This window comes from Ursus arctos, unplaced genomic scaffold (assembly GCF_023065955.2).
Source record: "Ursus arctos isolate Adak ecotype North America unplaced genomic scaffold, UrsArc2.0 scaffold_14, whole genome shotgun sequence".
Lineage (NCBI taxonomy): Eukaryota > Metazoa > Chordata > Mammalia > Carnivora > Ursidae > Ursus > Ursus arctos.
The window spans coordinates 69,748,309-69,769,179 of NW_026622808.1; the positions used below are offsets into that span (position 1 = coordinate 69,748,309).

The following is a 20,871-nucleotide window of genomic DNA, read 5'->3' on the forward strand; positions in this document are numbered from 1 at the left end:
GCAGAGAGCCCAATGCAGGGTTCCCAGGACTCTGGGATCATGACCTGAGCTGAAGGTAGACACTTTTTTTTTTTTTAAAGATTTTATTTATTTATTTGACAGAGATAGAGACAGCCAGCGAGAGAGGGAACACAAGCAGGGGGAGTGGGAGAGGAAGAAGCAGGCTCATAGCGGAGGAGCCTGATGTGGGACTTGATCCCATAACGCCGGGATCACGCCCTGAGCCGAAGACAGACGCTTAACCGCTGTGCCACCCAGGCGCCCCTGAAGGTAGACACGTTTAACCAACTGAGCCACCTAGGAACCCCTAACTCAATAATTAAAAAAAAAAAATGTTTAACCCAATTTAAAATGTGCAAAAGATTTAAAAGATCCTTCATAAAAGATATACAGATAGCCAGAAACACATTAAAAAAATATTCAATATTACTAGTCGTCAGGGAAATACAAATTTAAAACATGGGGAGGTACCACCACATACCTACTAGAATTTTTAATTCTAAAAACCAGAACACAAAAAACTGTCAAGGATGTGGTACGATAGGAACTCTCCTATACTGCCGGAAGGAGTGTAAAATGGTACAACCACTTTGGGAAAAACTCTGGCAGTGTCTTATAAAATTAAACATATACCTACCCTCTGACCCAGCAATTCCACTCCCAAGGATTTACCCAATAGAACTGAAAACACACATCTACAAAGGGACACGAACAAGCATATTCACTAGCAGCACAAAACTGGAAACAACCCAGGTGTCTATCAGTAGAAGAATAGATAAACAAATGGTGGAATACTCATAAAATGGATTGACACTACAAAGGAACAAACTATGACGCCCCTAACAACATGGATGAATCTCACGCTGAGTGAAAGAGTACATACCGTAGGATTCCACCTACACGAAATCCTAGAACAGGAAAAACTAATCTACAGCGGCAAAAATCACAAGAGTGATTATCTCAGGGAGTGGGGAAGGGCATAGAGAACTTTTTAGAGCAGTGGTTCCCAAGCCTGTCTCCACGTTAGAATCCCCTGGTGAGCTTCGAAAAGTTCCACTACACAAGCCAAAGCCCTGTGATTACACCAATTTTTTTCCTCGTGTTTGCCACCACAGAATTGAAGTTTGGCACATGGTAGGCACACAATAAATATAGGATGAATACATAAAAGGTGACTAACCTTGCACGCTGGGCTTTTCAAATTCAAGTCTGCAAACCCAGGTGTGTATGATGCTTTGTCAGGGCACACAGAAAGTCATAAAATGAAGCTCTGAGATTTTAGACAAAGCCTTCATTTTCCCCGAAGGTAACTCACTTAAAATATTATTTTTAAAAAAGATTTTATTTATTTATTTGACAGAGAGAGAGGCAGCCAACGAGAGAGGGAACACAAGCAGGGGGAGTGGGAGAGGAAGAAGCAGGCTCCCAGGGGAGCAGGGAGCCCGATGTGGGGCCTGATCCCAGGACCCTGGGATCACGACCTGAGCCCAAGGCAGACGCTTAACGACTGAGCCACCCAGGCGCCCCTAAAATATTATTTTTATAAAACAAACATAAAGAATACGGCCTTTGGGGGACTGGGAGGGGGGATTGGCAATATCTATTAAAATGTAATTCCAGCAATTCCCACTTCTAAGATAGAAACCCACAGAAATATTCCCACCAGGGTGCAAAAAGGTATGTTCACCCAGCAAAAGGTAAGAGACACCCTAAGTGGTTGCCGCTAAAAGAGCGGCTAAATGGTACGTGCACCCAAGGGAATATCCTGTACCACTAAAACAGACTGAATCTGAACCATCTGAACGCACGTGGAAAGACCTCTAAGATATCATTAAGTATCTAATGGTGGAAAAGCAAAGTGCAAAAGAGCAAGTAGGGTACAGACTGCCTCATTGTAAAATTTTAAAATACGCTTAAACATGACAATGCTAACACAGTAATATGAATGTAAATATAGCTCTGAATGAAAAAAGCCAGATGAATATGCACCAACCCATCTGTTAACATCGTAAAGGGGTGGGGAGGCTCCTTCTCTGAAAGCATCTATGAAATGCTAGAATGTTACAGGAAATATGTAGTCAGAAAAAAAGTTTAAAAACAAACAGGTTGTGTTCCCATGTAAAAATGCATACGTAAAAAACAAAAAAAAGAAAGAAAAGCTTAAAAAACTGTCCCCTTCCTCTGAGCTTCCCTTCAGACCTGCACCTCCATGCACTCACTGGCTTCAGTGGGGCCCCTGGGAGGAGGTACAAGGGCGACCTGAGAAGGAAGAGCCCTGCGTTTGCAAGAAAGAGCCCTCCTTAGGCAGGAGTGCCCCCAGCACAGCCTCCCCGTAGGTTGTTTCAGGCTCCAAGGTCCTCCCACGCGAGACCCAGCATCCGATGTTCTCCGCCAGCCGGGTCCTTGACCCCTCCGCTGGTTTTTTGCATCCAACCTTCTGGCTGGCCCTGTGCTAGAATGCACTATGGACCCAAGTGTTGCCAGAAGAGTGTTTTTTCTGAACTTGAAGCCCTTTTTGTGTTCTGTACTTCCTGGTTATGTTTCAGGGTACTTGAGGTTATCACTGAAGATCCTTCCTTGGGATTTGCACTTTTATTTAAATATACACATACATAATTCAACCATAAGAACTATTTCCCAGGAGGAAATGCTAAGAGGCCACAGGAAGACGTAATATTTCTTAAGACTAAGCAACTCCAAGACAACTAGTCTCTACCAAATTTGAAAATGGGGAAAGAATGGAGTTGGGGCACTCACTCCAGAGCTATATAAAAACAAATCGTTTTTGCAAGTCCAAATGACTGCTGGAGGCAAGAAGAACGGCCTCTCCTTTTCTCCTTCCCTTTGGTCCGCAGTCCTCCCCCTCCTGCCTACTCTGAAATAACATCGCTCAGGGCTATAACCATCTGTAGCTGCCAGGGCAAGGCACAATACATTCAGAAACTCTTGGACCCACATATCCCGGAGCTCGGAACTGCACAAACAAAAGGTTAGGGGAAGGGGGATGGGGGAGAGGGAATAAAGGCTTAAAGATTAAAGTCACAGGCAGAGACAGACGGCTCCGTTTTTTAATAACTGAAAACACGAGTTGGGTCTGAATGTGCTCATTGTTCAGCCGAGGGGGCAGCCTATGCAGGCAGGACTGGCTGGCGACAGGACTGCCTTCCCATCAGAAATAAGATTTACCAAAAGGGTGGGGGAGGCCGGAGCCGATCTCAAGCCAGAGCTCCATTTACCAATGACGACATAGAGCACAGCAGCCAGGTGAGCATCAGGTCGCTGCTCTCCTGGGCCACGACGGGGAGGGGCTTGAAAAGAAAGATATTGCTCCTGTGGACTTCAAGGAGTCAGTGACAAGGGTCTTCTCTCATATGTCAGCTCTTGGGAGGGTTCTGTGGTCAAGCCTTCTCAGAAGCGACCTGGCTGTCTGGATCAGAGGTGTAAAAATGTGTACGTCCTTTAGCCCTGTAATACCACATCTAGGATTCTAGCCCCAAGAAACAGCCCGGCCAGGGAGAGGCCCTGATGCGCAAAGATATTCTGTGCAACATTATTTACAACGGCAAGTAATCAGAACAAGCTAAATGTGCAATGCTAGAGGGAATGGCTAAGTGTTTATTTATTTATATCTGCCTTACTGCAAAAAAAGATGTAAAGCAGCTTACATAAACACACAACACAAAGAGGGAAAATGCAAAAGAAGGTGTCACAGCTACAGAAAAAAAGAGTTTGTTTTAAAAATGAGGCCAGAGCTGGGCTGCTTATTCTGAATACACTGTGAGGGCCTTAACTCTTCCTAGAGGGGCCATAAGATACTACCACCGCCGCCACCACCAATAAGTAACAGCAGCTACTGTTTGTTGAGGACCTGCCGGGCACCACACTGTGCAAGGCTCTTTATTCCACTCTCACTGAGTCCACTCAGCAACCCCACACGGGACTCATTCTGTCCCCATTTCACAGATAAGGAAACCTAGGCTCCAGAGATCACTCAGTGCCAGGAAATGACAGACACAGGCTTTGAAGGCAGGTTTTCTCAGAGTCAAAGCTTACATGCCTGCGGCAACACCCACAAACCTAAAGAAACTATACATTCATACAACGGCACTCCTACAGGCTTGAAGAAATGATGTTTACATAAAGTGATTAATGGTGTGGGAAAAATGCTTTGGATATAATGTTAAATTTTAAAAAACAGCAGAAAAAAAAATTACAGGCAATGTATAATTTCAACCAGGTAAACCAGATGATCATTTTTGTCCTTACGGTTTTGCCTATTATCCAAATTTTCCGAAATAGATCTGTAATAGTTTTATGATCAGAAAAAAAAATGACTTCGTATTTAAAAACTATACATACAAAGGGCCACTGTGTTCTTGTATCACAGCTCACATCCCACCCATATGCACACCAACTCACTTTTGTTTTACATAAAAATTCTACATATGTAGAATCAGAAAATATGCATGTTGAGACCTAAGCCAAAGAAAATCTTGTATTTATGTCCATCATTCTGTTAATCATAAATAAACAATTTCATTTTGCTCAGAACCTTTACAAGCGATTTGGGATCATATGTATGTGTGTATGTGTGTGTGTGTGTGTGTGTGTGTGTGAAGGCAATTACTATAAATGAGTTCAGTTTCCCTTTTATTTTTCTTTTTAGATACAGACTTTCACACCAATAAACAGAGGCAGAGACAAACTTTCTCAGTCGTCTTCCTAGATATAGCACAGACCTACCCACATGGACATCGGAGCCCACATTTCAAGCCCTCCCAGAAAAGCAATGAGGCCACACAGGTCACCTCATCACCCAAGCCTAGCCAGGCCAGGGTTGCTTCTTGAAGGTCTGGTGTCCAAACGCCTGCTGAAACAGTCATGTACATTTTGCTGGGGAGAAGGGCCAGAGCTTTCTCAAAGGGCTCTCTAATCTAGACATGCCAGTCCCAGACTTCATAGCAAGTCTTCATGGCAAATCCCTCGGCTTTACCATCTGAACCCCATGCCCTAACCCCAATCTACCTTCCAGGGATACAAGGAAGGTTTAGCCATCTTCACAAACTGACAGAGGGAGGCACTCATCTAGCAACTACTTATATGAATGGAAGGCACTCTTAAGCCCTTTGTGAAGACAAGAAGACTGACACTCAGAAGAGGGTCACCCAGCCAGGATCCACCTGTGTCTGTGAGGCCCCCCACACCCCACCAGATAAAATAGATCTTGCAAATGATAGCACTTCCAAGTTTGACTTTGAATGTTCTTTTTTCTGCTGGTCACCAAATGCTATGCTCAGCAACAAGACACAGGCTTGGTTTTCTATTATAAAACAAAAGAATAACAATTTCCCAAGAGCTATTTAAATATTTCTTTAAAATCTGCCCTGTCCATTAGCATGAAGTGAACCCCTCATTGGGAGCTAGCTTCCAGCACTGCACAGCAAGAGAGAGTCTGCTGCGTTCCGGTTATCTGAAAGAAGGTAAAAAAATATTTTAAATGTTTTAATATTTAAACAAATAGAAAGAAGGCAGATTTCTTTCATGTTTCCTCAACTCCCAAAGTCACAGAATAGCCTGGCCCTAAACTTTAAAATGAGTTTGGATTAAAGGAAGCATCCCAAACTGGCAACAGACGTGAAGATTGTGTGAAATATTAATCATAATGCTGTTCTGGGAACCAGCCCCCAGTGCCTGGAGAAGGAGCTCAGTGAGCAAGCAGCATGAGCTGCCCGCCTCTGTGCACCTCAGCTGTGCAGCTGGCTCCCCGAAAGGAAGTGAGAACTTCTAGCTGGAACTGTGTTTTGATTTTTATGTAATTGGGGAGAGTGGGGGGAGGAGGAAACTATTAAACTAATGTTCATGACATTATTTTGGAAAATAACATTGGGAAAGAAAAAACCCTGGGAAAAACACCTTTTTTTATAAAAGGAAACTGAAAGTGACCTACATTCCCATCCCCTAAAGTTAGCCACTGTTAACATTCAATTTTTGTCTTTCTAGTATTTTTCCCATTTTTTTCACTTACCATTATATTTAATGTGATTTTTCATGTTTTTAAAATTTCTTCAGAAATATTGTTTTAAGGATGGGCTATACAAAGTACCTTAATCTGCTTTATTTGGGTGGCCTCCAATTTTTTGCTACCATATGTAATGCTGTGAAGAACATCTTTAAGCATAAAGCTCTGGCCAATTTCAGATTATTTCCTAGAAGATGAATTACAAACTCACAAAATAGAATTTATTTAAGGCTCTAGACTGATTTTCCACAATTAGTCCCCAAAAAGGCAGGGCCAAGCCAGAGCTTTCTAGTAACCTGTTGCTAAAACAACCATCACATTGCCAACCAGCCACTGTGGGCCCCAGCCACAAAAGCATCTGAACCATACGTGCTTCCTCAAGAGCCCTTCCTTGTCCTCCCTGGGGAAAGAACAACGGCCACAGGACAGCCAGGGGCTGAACCAGACAGGAGGATGCCCGGAGAGGCTCAGGTTAGTGGTTTCCATCAAACACACAATGCAGATGCCGAGTGTTTTATGAACTGGAAAGACTTCACATCCCAAGAAGGAAGACAGGGAAAAGGGGGAATGTGAAACATGAACTCCAGCATCAGGGACACTGGATCAATCAGTGCAGTCTTGTGATTCATGAGCACTTTTTGATTGCACTGTCTTCTTCACTCAAGCCCTCCGAAGGAATCAGAGTCTCCTGACGACCTCCTCAAAGGGAGCGTTACATATAAACAGAACCCAGCTACTCAGTATTTCTGGCTCAGTCTCACTGAGGTAAATGCACTAGCTGCCTTCCCTTCTGCCCTCCCATTCCAGAGGAAAAACCTACCTGTGGACACCAAATCTCTTCTTCCTTTGGAGAAATGGCTGAGTCAGACAGGCTATGTTCAAATCCTGGCCTGCCAGTTCACGCGTGCCCTTAGGCAAGTGGCTTCCCCTTACTGTGAGTGAGTAATAGGGAGTGACGCTGTGAGGATCACATACTGTGACACGTATGAAGCACATACGTGTGGTGGCTGGGGCAAAGCAATGAAGTTAATTCATTTTATAAAATCCTATCTTTAAATCATTATTATTATCCAAATGATGAGATCAATGATCATCAGCAAGAAAAATAAATAACTAAAGAAATGAAGAAATGCAGGACAATGGCCCCTTTCCAACAGCCATGCTAGGGGTCACAGCGTAGACCCCTCCTGAAGTACCAGGCCGTTAGCTCTGTCACAGGCCCAAGAACCCCCCGCCATCTGCTGGATGGGCCCTGCTAGCAAAGGTAACTGAATCCCTGGCCTTTGCTGCTTCTCTTCCAGAAGCTTATCTGGAGAAGACCATCTGACAGTGCAACACAACCTGGGTGGGGGGGGGGGGGGCAAGGCAGGGGGCATGGGGATTACAGCCTCCACTGATTTCCCCAAATCTGACTGGGGAACTTCAGTGACACAGAAGGAAGAAGAGTAAGGTGCTGAGGAGGAAGACATGGTACCTCACCATCAGCAAGGGCTTCCCAAGTGTGGTCACCCTGCTGGGTACTTCATGCACACCACCCCACATAACCCACGCCACAGCCTTCGGAAGACAGGTGACACCCTTCCCATGCTGCTGTAAGATCATGTGGCTGGTAAGCGATGGCGCCAAAATCCAAACCTAGACTAACACCCATCTTCTTTTCCACGATGCCACACATAGTCATACAACCAAAACAAGCAAGCATGGGAGCTTGTTTAAGTGAGAAGGACAGGCTCTGGAAGAGAAAAATGTCTACATTATTACTACTACCTGACAACTTCAGCACTTCCTTTCTTTTCTACCCAAGTAGGCTAAGAGTTCTGCGGGAATGGGGGGGTGGCTTCCACATCTTAGGTGCCGCCCCCACCAAACACAAGCTCCTCCTTCCAACATCACAGGTGCTCAATAAATACTGTGAGAAGCATTAATCAATTAATTAAATGAAAGGAGTCAAAAGACAAGGGAATTAAAGAGGGAGAAGAAAAAAACAAGCTACAGATAAAATTGGCATAACGGTGTAAGCACTATAAAAACACATTTGTAAAGTTCGGGAAGATCCTATCCCTGACCACTTTGGGTCCAGGTCTAGGTGTCAGAGCAGTAGGCAGCAAGTGGAAGAATGTTATTAGGGAGGCTCCAGCTCAGAAAACCGCGTGCACACCCTGCAGAAGAAGAGCAGGTCCAGCGCCCGCAGCAGCCACTGTGCTCTCCAGCCCAAGGAGAGCAGCGGGGTGAGGGGCACCAGCAGTACAATCTGCCAGGCTTCTCACACATCCACGTCAGAATCTCACAACAACCTGGACAGGAATGAAGTATCATCCCCATTTCACAGATGGACAGGGTGAGGCTCAGAGCGGATGCAAAGGCCCAAGGCTACACAGATGATAGCTAGAGCAGCCAAAATTCTACCCAAGCTGGTCAGGCACTGTATTGCACTAGCCATCCCCCAGGCCAGTCCCACCTTTTCTACCATGTCATAATGACACCCATGCTGTTCCTAATATTTGTCTTTAAATAATTAATTTTGCCATGTTTTTCAAAACCCACTTTTTTCCATTAAAGGAAAAGTCATCATTTTACCCAACAATTCCACTCTTACGTAGGTACCCAAATGAATTGAAAGCAAGGACTCAAACAGATACTTGCATGCCCATGTTCATCACAGCATTATTCATAATAGGCAAAAGGCAGAAACAATCCAATGTCCATCAGCTGATGATGGTAAAACGAAATTGGTCTCTGTATACAATGAAATATTATTCCACCTTAAAAAGGAAGGAAATTATGGGGTGTCGGGCTCAGTCAGTGGGGCATGCAACTCTTGATCTCGGGGTTGCTGAGTTTGAGCCCAGGTTGTGTACAGACGCTGCTTTAAAATCTTAAATAAATCTTAAATAAATAAATACATAATCTTAAATAAGTAATAATCATCTTAAAAAAATAAGTAAAATCTTAAAAAAAATGGAAGGAAATTCTGACACACACTATAACATGGATGAATTTTGAAAACTTTATGCTCAGTGAAATAAGCCAGTCAAAAAAGGCCAACTACTGCATGACTCTGCTCATCTGAAGTACCTAGCGGAGACAGTCATAGAGACAGAAGGTAGAACAGTAGCTGCTAGGGGCTGGGGGAGGGGAGAATGAGGCGTTATTGCTTAATGAGCACAGAGTCAAGTCTCACTTTGAGGAGACAGAAAAATTCTGGAACTAGATGGTGGTGATGGCTGCTCCGCACTATGGATGTACTTAGTGCTACCGACTTACACACTTAAAATAGTAAAAATGGTAAATGTTATGTTATGGATATGTTACCAGCATAAAGAAAAAGCCTCGAACAAGGGTTTATATGTCTTTACACAGCTGTCATAAATGGAAAACAATGGCATGCCAAAATTAGAAGGTAACTAGAAAAAAATATATTCAATGATGCTGCTATGCTTTTGACTTCTGTGGGCCACTAATTCCTGGTCAGGGAAGGAGATGGGTGGTGCTCACAGAGTCCACACTATGGTCCCCTCTCTCTGGTATCATCGTCAGAGGGATGGCAAGAGAACTAAGAAAGGAAGGATCCATTCACCAGGTGATTCAGTGTCACCTGATCCGAGCAGCCCCTAATACCATTGCTGGCCCCACTGTGGTGGGGGTACCCCAACTCTGGGAGCACTGCTCATCACTACCCCCATGCCAAGGCATTGTGCACTAGGCCTAGGCTCCATCAGTGCCTGTGGGCCTCACCCCATGCATGTCCAGCTCCACACACACCCACACATGGGGAGACTGTGGGCAGTCCTAGGGCTGAGGCAGTCCTTTGCACACAATAGCCCCACATCCAACCCCCAGGTGAGGAGGGCCAGAAGGACAACAGGTGGGGGAGGCTGAGGGATGGATGAGGGCTTGGAGGAACAAAGCAGCCTGTGAAGAGGGGTGGTACCAAAAACTCTGCAGATGAGGCGGCCTGAGCAAAGAGGGGCTGCTGGCAACATTCCTTGCTTGTACAGTCCAAATGTACAAGGACGCTTGGAAATAGTCAATGAGATGTGATACTGTGGAATAATAATACCAAAGGTCCGGAGTGGAACGCATTAGCTATGCATTCCAAATACCTGATTCCAGGGCCTGGTCTGCAAGGCAGATACTTTCACCATCCAGTACAAAGGGTCAACAATACCAAGGCCGCCAAACTATTGCCTGGGGGCCACATGGCAGCTAGCCAGGAATCCCAAAGCTGCACCTGATAGGCATAAAACAAAGTCAAATGGAGCCCCTTTCATCTACCCCACAAAAGAGGGGCCGGAGGCTGCAGTGGCCTGCGCCCCTAGCCCCGCCTGCCAGCCAGGCCTCATCATCCTGCAGCGGAATTCTTACCCCTCCTACCTCACACCCTTCCTCCTCCCCTCCCCTTCTTCAAACCGCACTGTCCCTCGACCAGTCCACTTCCTAACCTGGGTTTCCTCCTCCCTTCCCTTCCATCCCTGCCCCATCACCCTGATCTACAGCCCTGCGTCCAAAATGGTCTCCTGGCCTCTCGCCCTTCCACCCCTTCCAACCCTCCTGCAACACTGTAAATTTTGTAAGCCACAAATCTTCCCCTGCCTGCTTAAAACCCCACAAGAGGTCCTGCTAAGACCTAAGCCTGGATGTCTCGGCCCAAGATACAAGAACCTTAATAATCTACTTCCAACCTGCTTCAGCAACTGGCCACTGGCTCCTCACACCTGTGCCTCAATCAGAAATCTCTGAGGCGCCCAACCCACCTCATCCTTCCTGCTCCTGAACCCCTATACTGACAGTGCCCTGCTCCTGGAGCTTGTAGTCTCTCACTTGCCACCAGGCAGACTCCAGCTCACCAATGTCACCTCCTCTGGAAAGCCTTCCCTGACTCTCCTACCTCTGAACCCCAACAGCACTTTTTCTGGTTTTGATTATGGCGCATCTATGTGATACTTAGCACATTTGCTTTACAAGTCTATCCCCTATCCTCCAACTCAGTGTGAGATAAAAGGCAAACCCTCCTTTATCTGCCAGGGCATCCTCAGTGCCTAAGCATTAGAATGTCCTGCTCTCAGCAGGAGCTAAATGCATATTTGGGGGGGGGGGTGGAAATGGCATCACTCTTCACTAGACGGCCCATTCACTAAGGTACTAATGATTTATTTTTTTCCTCAGAGTAACAGAAACAGACTGACTAATTTTAAGCAAAGAGGAGGATTTATGAGAAGGATCCCGGGTACCTCTGGGGAAGACCAAAAGCAGAAGAGCTCTGGGATCTCAGCAGTCTCCTCTCTGGTCTAGCAAACTATTTCTACCAAAATGCCCATTTTCCCGGACTCCTAGTTGCTCTGCCTCTTCTTCCTATGTTTCAAACTCACAGGGGAGGGGTGCCTGGGTGGCTCAGGTCCTGGGATCAAGTCTTTGGCTCGGGTCCTGATCTCAGGGTCCTGGGATCAAGCCCTGCATCGGACTACCAGCTCAGTGAGGAGTCTGCTTCCTCCTCTCCCTCTGCCTCTCCCCCACTCCTAGCTTGTGCTTTCTGCTCTCTCTCTCTCTCTCTCTCTCAAATAAATAAATAAATATTTTTTAAAAATTCACAGGAGAACATCTTTTTATTCCAGCTTGGTGCAAATATATATCCCTGGACCAATTAAATATGGATGGGGCTGGGGGTGGTCAGGGTTACCAAGCTCAAATATGGTCCCTGCATGCCCACACCTGTATCACGGGGTGTTCAAAGATAGGGGACTTGTTGAGGGCTTCAACCTTCCAGCTGGCGCCCACAACATCTTATATCTACGTTCAAGGTGGGATTCTAAAAGTAATGGCATTATCATGATGAAACAGTGATAGTGTGGATGTCAGAAAACCTATGATGAGCCTCAGCTCTGTTTTCAGGCTTTTCTCGGGTGTGTTACGGAGATCACATGGTAAGAAAGGCAGGGAAGGTAAATACAGTGATGTCTGAGAAGCTGGAAAAACATGGCCCTCCCCATGGGGCAACAGCAATCTATTATTATATAGTCTCCAAAATTCTGGGGGCAATGTGTTTCAGAATTCAGAACTTTTTTTTTTTCTAGATTTTTTTTTTTTTTTTTTTTTTTTTGACAGAGAGGAAGAGACAGTGAGAGAGGGAACACAAGCAAGGGGAGTGGGATAGGGAGAAGCAGGCTTCCCGCTGCGCAGGGAGCCCAATGTGGGGCTCGATCCCTGGACCCTGGGATCATGACCCCAGCTGAAGGCAGATGCTTAACAACTGAGCCACTCAGGCGCCCCCAGAATTCAGAACCTTTTAAAAACCAGTTCAGAATAAGGAGAGATAGGAAGATCAGTGAAACAGAAGAGCACAGAGATGTCTCACATTTACAGTCAACTGGTTCTTGACAACAGTGCCAACACCGTCTCTGGGGCAAAGAATAGTGTTTTCAACAAATGCTACTGGGACAACTGGACAGCCGCATGCAAAACAATGAAGCTGGACCCTTACCCCACACCACATACAAAAATTAACCCAAAACAGATCAAAGACTCACATGTAAGAACTAAAACTACAAGATATGCTGAAAATATAAGCACACATTTTTGTAACCTCAAATTAAGCAGTAGTTTCAGCACAAAAAGAAAAAAGAAAAAAAGAAAAAAATAAATTGGACTTGATCAAAATTAAAAACTTTCATGCTTTAAAGGCCAATATGAAGAAGGTGGCAAGACAACCCACAGAATGGGAGAAAATATTTGCAAATAATATGCGTGATTATTTAGAATATATTAAAAACACAACTCAACACTAAAAAAAAATTATCCGATTTAAAAATGAGCAAAGAGGGGCATCTGGGTGGCACGGTCAGTTGAGCGTCCAACTTTTGGCTTCATCTTGGGTAGTGATCTCAGGGTCATGAGATTGAGCCCCATGTCAGGTTCCACGCTCAGCGTGGAGTTTGCTTGGGACTCTCTCCTCCTCTCCCTCTGCCCCTCTCCACCATGCACTCTCTCTTTCTCTCTCAAATAAATAAATTTTTTAAAAATGAGCTAAAAGCTGAATAGGCATTTCTCCAAACAAGATACATTAATGGCCACCTGAAAAGATGCTCACCATCACTAGCCATCAGGGAAATGCAAATCCGAACCACAGTGAGCTACCACTTTACACTCACCAGGATAGGTATAATCCTAAAAGACAGACAATAACAAGTGTTGGTGAGGATGTGGAGAAATCACAACCCTTATGCATTGCTGGTGGGAATGCAAAATGGTGCAGCTGCTGTGGAAAACAGTCTGGCAGCTCCACAAAAAGTAAATGTAGTTACACCATGACCCAGTAATTCTACTCCTAGGTATGTATACACCCAAAAGATATGCCCATACAAAGACTTCCACATGAATGTTCATAGCAGCATAATTGTAATAGCCAAAAAGAAAAGACAAGCCAAATGTCCATGAACTGATGAATAAACAAAATGTGGTTTACCCACACAGCGGAATATTACTTGACCGTAAAAAGGAATGAAATATATAGATTCATACCACAACATGGGTGAACCATATTTACATTATAAGTGAAAAGAGTCAGATACAAAAGGCCATATTCTGACATGATTCCATTTATAGGAAACATCCAGACCAGCTACACCTATAGACACAGAAAGTAGATTAGTGGTCACCTAAGGCAGTGAGAAGCAGGAAACGGGCAGTGACTGTTTGTGGGTATGGTGTTTCTTTTGAGGGTGATGAAAATGCTCTAAAATGGATTGTGCTGATGGTTACTCAACTCTGTGAATAGTATAAGCCATTGAACTGACACTTTAAATGGCTGAATTGTATAATATGTGAATTATATCTCAATAAAACTATTATTAAAAGTTTTAGGGGCGCCTGGGTAGTGCAGTCGTTAAAGCGTCTGCCTTCGGCTCAGGGCGTGATCCCGGAGTTCCAGGATCGAGTCCCACATCGGGCTCCTCCGCTAGGAGCCTGCTTCTTCCTCTCTCACTCGCCTGCTGTGTTCCGTCTCTCACTGGCTGTCTCTCTGTCACATAAATAAATAAAATCTTAAAAAAAAAAAAAAAAGTTTTAAAAAAAATATATGCTATAGAATGGTCTATACATTAATGTCATAAAAGATGCCCATGTTATATCATTGACTAAAAACTTACATATGAAATACTTTAAATTAAATATATTACCCCTAAAATTTCAGTGCATACAAGAATAAACCATATATGATGATGTAATATCCTAACAGGGATGGGGCCATTCTCTATAATCAAACATTTAAATATTTACACTCAATTGGAAAAATAGAAGGCATAAATAGCCTCAATTAGGTCAGATGAAGCATGCATCCAAACTCCCCTCCTCCCCCTGGAAATACTTTCAATGTTTAGAGTTTTTTTGAGTTTTGGAGCTACAAATAAGGTATGCTGCACCTGTATCTCTTACCAGGTCTAGGTGAGGCACAAAAAAACAGCCACAGCTGCTAACCCATTCCGAAGAGTTTACAAAGCAACCAGGAATCTCAAAAGGAAAATAAGACAGAGGAGACCACAAACTTCTTGGTATCCCTGAGAAATGCTGTTAATTTTAGAAATACAGAGCTTATTTAACATAACTAATTCTGTAAGAGATAAAGAAAAGAAGCAGATGCCTTTCATTTTAAGGAGAATCAAAACAGCCTGTTGTCACTAACAATAATATTCACAAAAATGAAGTAATAACATAGAAATTAAATGTTGTTAAGTCAAAGCAAAATATAAAACACAACTATTATAAATAAATACACTGGTAAGTATATATGTATGTTTATGTATTTAACCTATGCCTTAAAAACTTGGAAGAATATTCATACAATGGAATATTATTCAGCCTTAAAAAGGAATAAAATTTTGACACAGGCTACAATGTGGATGAACCTTAAGGACACTGTGCTCAGTGAAATAAGCCAGTCACACAAAGACCACTACTGTATCATTCCACTTACAAGGGGCCTCTAGAGTAGTCAAATTCACAGAGACAGACAGTAGGACGGTGAGTGCCAGAGACTGGGAGTGGGGGATACGGGAGGTTAGTGCTTAAGAGGGACAGAGTCTCAGTTTGGGAAGATGAAAAAGTTCTGGAGAGAGATGGTGCGGACGGTTGCACAACAGTGTGAGCATACTTAATGCCAATGAACTGCACACTTAAAAATGGTTTAGAGGGACGCCTGGGGGGCTCAGTTGCTTAAGCGTCTGCCTTCAGCTCAGGTCATGATCCCAGGGTCCTGGGATCGAGTCCCGCATCAGCCCTGCTTGTGCTTGCTCTCTCTCTGACAAATAAATAAATATTTTTAAAAATGGTTTAGAAAGTTAATTTTATGTTATATATAGTTTATCACCATTAAAAAAAAAAAGCTTAGAAGAAAATACAAGAAAACATGGTGGGAGTCGAGGGTGTGCGGAAGGCCAGACCAATCAAATACACCTTTTTCATGCTGCGCTGCCACTCCACTTAGCCTTCCAACTCCCTGGGGAGCAATAACGACGAGCTGAGCTAGAGAGACAGGCCCGGTGCTCTGCACAGCTGCTCCTACCAGCAGTCCACGTCACCCTCGCAGGCACTACAGAAGGCATGTCTTCACAGCCGGGCACACTTAAACCTCAGAATCCCAACACTGGCCCCACCTCTGAGGTTCCTACTCATATAGTCACTTCCCACAGGGACAATGAACAGAAAGCAACTTGATGGCAGGTCATTCTATGAACATTTGAGGAACCTCACATTTCTCTCTGATAGTCTATAAGTCGGCCAAATGAAGAAAAAAAAGGAACCAACCTATCACTAACCAAGGACCTACCACAGGCCAAGCACTGTCTGGGGTGCTAGTCACACATCAGTCCTCACCATGACATGAGAAGATTTTACAGGCATGGAAACGGAGGTACAAAGAGAAGATGTATCTTGTTCCAGATCACATTCTTAATAAGCACGGTAAGAAGCAAAACTCTAAGAGTTTTGTGAAGAAATGATCGTCTCTGGCATAAAAGTTTAAGAACAGAGCTTAAGCTTCACTAGAAGCACAATGCAATGAGTAGAGAACCATAATCTGAACAATCAACTCTGGCCACATTTATGGAAGGCCCACATAGCCTAGTGGTGGGGATCGTGGGCTCTGGAGCAACAACTGGGCATCAAATGTCTTCTCTGCCACTGTCACACGAATGGCTCTCAGAAAGGGACCTACCTTCTGTCTCTTACAAGAGCACTGGAACTGTGTCTAACTCACCGAGGGCTTACCGGGATTAGATGAGACAACCCAGGTGAAAGGATTTACGACAGTGCCTGACACGGTCAGAACTCCATGTTAACCACTACCTACCAGCAGGAGTATTTATTTATAATTTTCTCATAGCAACTCTCAGGCAGCTAAGGAGCACCAATTTTACTTATTATAAAGCTGAAGGGTTAAATAAGTTGCTGAAAGTCACTCAGCTAGATAAATACAATAGAACTAGAACTCAAGCCTGGGCCAGTGAGATTCCAAAGAACAAGATTACAGAGCACAAAACAAGGGGTAAATTTCTAACAAGTCCTCTCACTGCTCCTTCTCTCTGGCAACGGTACCCCCTCAAGACCGCTGCCCTCTTAGTGGCTGGCTGGGGGCAGGCCAAGAACCAAAGCAGAAGCTGTCACCACGTCGCTGATGGCAGCAGGGCTGGTGGGAGCCCTCTGGCCTCTCTGGGCAGGGACAAGGCTAAACCCAACTGAGAGCAGAGTGGTCAACGGTGTCTGCACAGGCCTGGGAGTAAGGAAACCCAGGTTCCAGGCAGGGCTCTGTCTCTGGGAACCCATCCCATAGCCTGTGTACACAAATGTAAAAGATAAAATAGCCAAGTCCAATCAGCATTGCTTGAAATAGCCTGGGCTCATCCTGAGGGGGGGGAGGCAGTATGCTGCAATCAAAAAGAATAAAGCTATCATACACTGCTACAAACCCATCTCCAGAATATATTCGTAAATGAAAACAGATATATTGTGGGGGAGGAGAACTAGAGACTGGGCACAGAGGCAGGAAAAATAGATACTCTTCACTGTATATCTCTTAGAACTGTCTGAATTTTCTACCTAATCAAAAACATAATAAATACGTTTTTTAAAAAAAAAATCCTGCAACAGTCACTTTCCTACTGTATAGTTTTGGGTAGTTACTCATTTATTTAAAAAACAAACAAACCAACTTTCCTCCCAGAATGCTGTTGGGATTAAATGAGATAATGCAAGATAACAGGTACTCAAGCACAGAGCTTTACTAGCCTTAGCTGCCATCCATAAACTTAGTCTTGGCACTTTCTCCCATTAAGAAAAACAAACAAACAAAAAAGGATTTAATAATATTAACCCTGCATTGTTCCTGTGTCATTTCTTACTCCTCGGGACGTTTCTGAAATTACAGATACCCGGCCTCAGAGTGAGGAGGAGCCCGCCTCTCTCAGTCCAGCTGGGGCATCTATAAGGGTCAGACACGCTGGGAGAGAAGTACTTCTCCAACAAGAAAGATTGTTCAAAGGAGAGACACTTCAAAACTCCTTGTCACAATCTCCACTAGCTACTGCCAAGTTCCATTTTCATTTTATATCAAGACTTCTTTTTTGTTTTGTTTTATGTCTTTTTTTTTTTTCCTTCTAAATCTGGAATCAGGATGGAGGCTGGCAATATCCCTTGAGAACTAAGGACCATGGCTGAAAACACAAAAAAGTGCTCAGAAGACCCACCCGTTTGCCAAGCGCATGTGATCTGCTCAGAAGAATGTCGGCACAGGCTATGGGTCTTGATGGGAGGACAGTAAACAAACAGACAAACTCAGAATGCTCTCCACACACAGAAAAGGATTTGGGAATGGAAACAATGAAAGTTATTCTCCAAAGTATTTTATCCTTCATCTGAAATAGAAAGGCAGTTACATTGGATGGAAGAGGCAGGGCCCCATAGGAAACCCTGAAGGCCCTTTACCAGCAAGCCAGGCCACACACCCACTCACGCCCAGGCTGGGTTCCCATGTCACCTGCCCAAAGGACATGGTCAGTCGGCCATGCGGTCCAAGGCCATGTCCTGAAGTGCCCCTCAGCCACTCAAGGCTATACCCTCTGAACGGAAGCTCAAGGCCCTGGCAGGACAAGTTGCTACCCAGGAATGAATGATCTCAAATTGCTGAGGTCCCCAAATTCCTGAAGTAAGGCAGACAGTCAAATCAAAACTTCCAGAAGGAAAGGGTCTCCACAGAAAATACAGAAATAAAGGACTTCACCACTTCATGAGCCACTCTTTTGATATTTTTCATTTTTATGTCACATGTGCTTTTCAAAGGCTAAACTTTCCTGCTCCACCCAGGTGTCCCCATCCTCTGGAATAAAGCAACAATCTCTAAGCCTCGGTTACCCATAGCTCCCAGTGCCTGCCAGCTCCTGGACCTAGTGCTCCTGCTTCTCTCACAGGCCTGCCATGCCCCCTTCATGCAGGGCTTGGTGTCCCCCCACTGAGTTTAGTGGAAGAAGAAGAGGCATCTCCAGAGCTGGCACCGCAGGCTTGTCACTCACTCTGTCAGCTCCTCACACGTGTCTTTTCGTGCCAGCCCCACAATCCTATAAGGTCTTACTTTCCCCATTTTAAAGACAAGCAAATAGTATTAATCACCCCACCCCACTCCAGATTGCACAGGCACTGTGTGCAAAGCTGAGTGCCACACAATAAAAATAAATGTCATGCCTGAATGCTGCCTGCCAGGTGGGAAAGAACAGGTGTAAGGGTTCTGGCTCTGTAGAAGGAGAAGGGGCTTATCAAAGCAATAGTGGTTACCCAGAGTCAGGTCCTTACGGTCAGGAAAGCACACAGCAATATAGCTGGAGCACATTTGGATTTATAGGACAGACAAGGGTTTAGGCACATATTGAAATCCTTTTCAGTTTTGTCTTTTTAAGTATTCAACCTGACAGGACAAAAATAATTTCAGGTGCTTTGATCAGTTCAATGAATGATTTTTTTTTCAACAAAGAAAATTAAGTTTTCTTCCAATCTATAGAAGAAAAAAAAAAAAAAAGAAGAACATGAGAAAGGAAACTGGGGTGTCCTCTATGCTAAGCATAATGCAATTATTCCCTCTTGTGTGGTTTGGTGGTTAAAATCTGGCAATCTGAGGTGGTCACTCTCAAACACGAACCTCAAACAATGAGTTTTATCTACCACCTAAAAAGTATGGATCTTGGGAAGAGAAATTTTTCTTACCCTGATAAGACAGTAATCTCTTACCTTGCTGACTCAAATGTACTTGCATATTAATTGCTTCAGACCCCAAAATCCCTGCTGAACTGGCTAAATTGTGGGCCAAATTCAATAATCCAGCAACCTCCCATTCAATGCCTCACCAAGATAACTTTGCATGTTTAATTTAAAAGTACCGATCGCTTTTAAATGAAGTGCTAACGCAAGCCCGTCTACCTCGGCCCAAGGCAGGGCTGCCTCTGACAGACAAGCTCCAAGTCAGGGAGCGAGACTCACATCTGCGTGCTCTTCGGACAAGGTAAACACAGCTTGCATCTCTCTTCCAAATGGTATCTGTTCCCCCAAATCAACCCTTTAAAACATGCCCCTTTAGGTTAATTTCCCTGATATAGAGGCTAGGAGATCTAGCCTCAGATACTCAAATATTATCTGTACCGATTGTATCTGATTAGCAAGAAATACACAACCCTCCAGCCAATGTGAATGCCTACGCTATTTTAGCTGAACTGACCTAAGGCATTTTCTTCCTTTCTCTTTTGCAACTGTGTTCCATGTTTGACCCCTCAAATTTATTTTAAGTAGTTTTGCAAACAGCTTCCTCTCCCCCTTCCTCCCCCAAGCAGCCAGCATCTCACATTTCTCGTGCACAGAACACGTTTTGTCCACCTTGGGAAGTGGCACTTGGGGAAACGGAGAGACTGCTTCAGTAAACTTGGAATCAGAAATAGGTCTCATTCATTCAAGAGATTAAAACAATATCAAGGGCTTGTTTTTATTTCACCAGAATAAGTCGGAATTAAAGCGGTGATTCCCAAATGTTAGAATTCACAGCAACCCTTCTGGCTTGTAAAAACAAAAATCTTACTCCGTAGTATCAACGGTGAAAATGCCCCAGAAATATATATAAAATCCCTGCATCGCTTCACTACTCGGCTTCACGCCACACGCTAATCACCATAATCAAAATGCTCGGTGGAATCTTTTCAAACCAAACATCTAGAGCTTGTTCAATAATAGTAACAATAATTATTACAATAAAATAACAATTACAATAATAATAACAGGGATTTGGAGATTTAACTGAGTAAGTAAGTACGAACAGTGAAGGCAGTTTTTGGTCTGTGGTAAAGCAAAAAGGTTCTGAGAGGCATTACAGGAAAAGAATAGTAAGTCCATCTGAATTCATTTAGGGTTCTGGGCTTCTGGAATCACAAATGTCCCATTGTAAAGATTCACTACGAATTCTGCAATGTCAACAAGTAAAGGAGTTTAACAGGAAAAAACAAAGTGCCATTTTGTCCTTGGAGTTTATGTATTATTTCTACCAATTTGCCTACCCCAAAATGAACCTACCTTTACACAGTTCCATTTAGAAACTTCACTTTTAAACTAAGTTTGAGTCCGAATACAGCAGCAAAATCTGGTTACGGCTTAACAAATATTCACATGATAATGCGTCTGGATACTACTGCCTTCTTATAAAGAACTGATCTTCAGGGGCTGAATTTTCTAGTGCTTTTCCTCAGCCCCCAAAATACAAGTCACCTATCAAAACTACTTCCATTTTCACTTTACATGCTGAAAAAGCTAGTGGGAAAACATGATATTTGAATGTT

At 43.9% G+C, this 20,871-nt stretch overlaps 1 protein-coding gene across 3 annotated transcripts in view; it reads right to left on the minus strand.

The window, feature by feature from the left end:
- EEFSEC (eukaryotic elongation factor, selenocysteine-tRNA specific) overlaps positions 1-20,871 on the minus strand; it is a 250,880-nt gene that overhangs the window by 206,511 nt on the left and 23,498 nt on the right. The gene's annotated exons all lie outside the window — the stretch shown is intronic.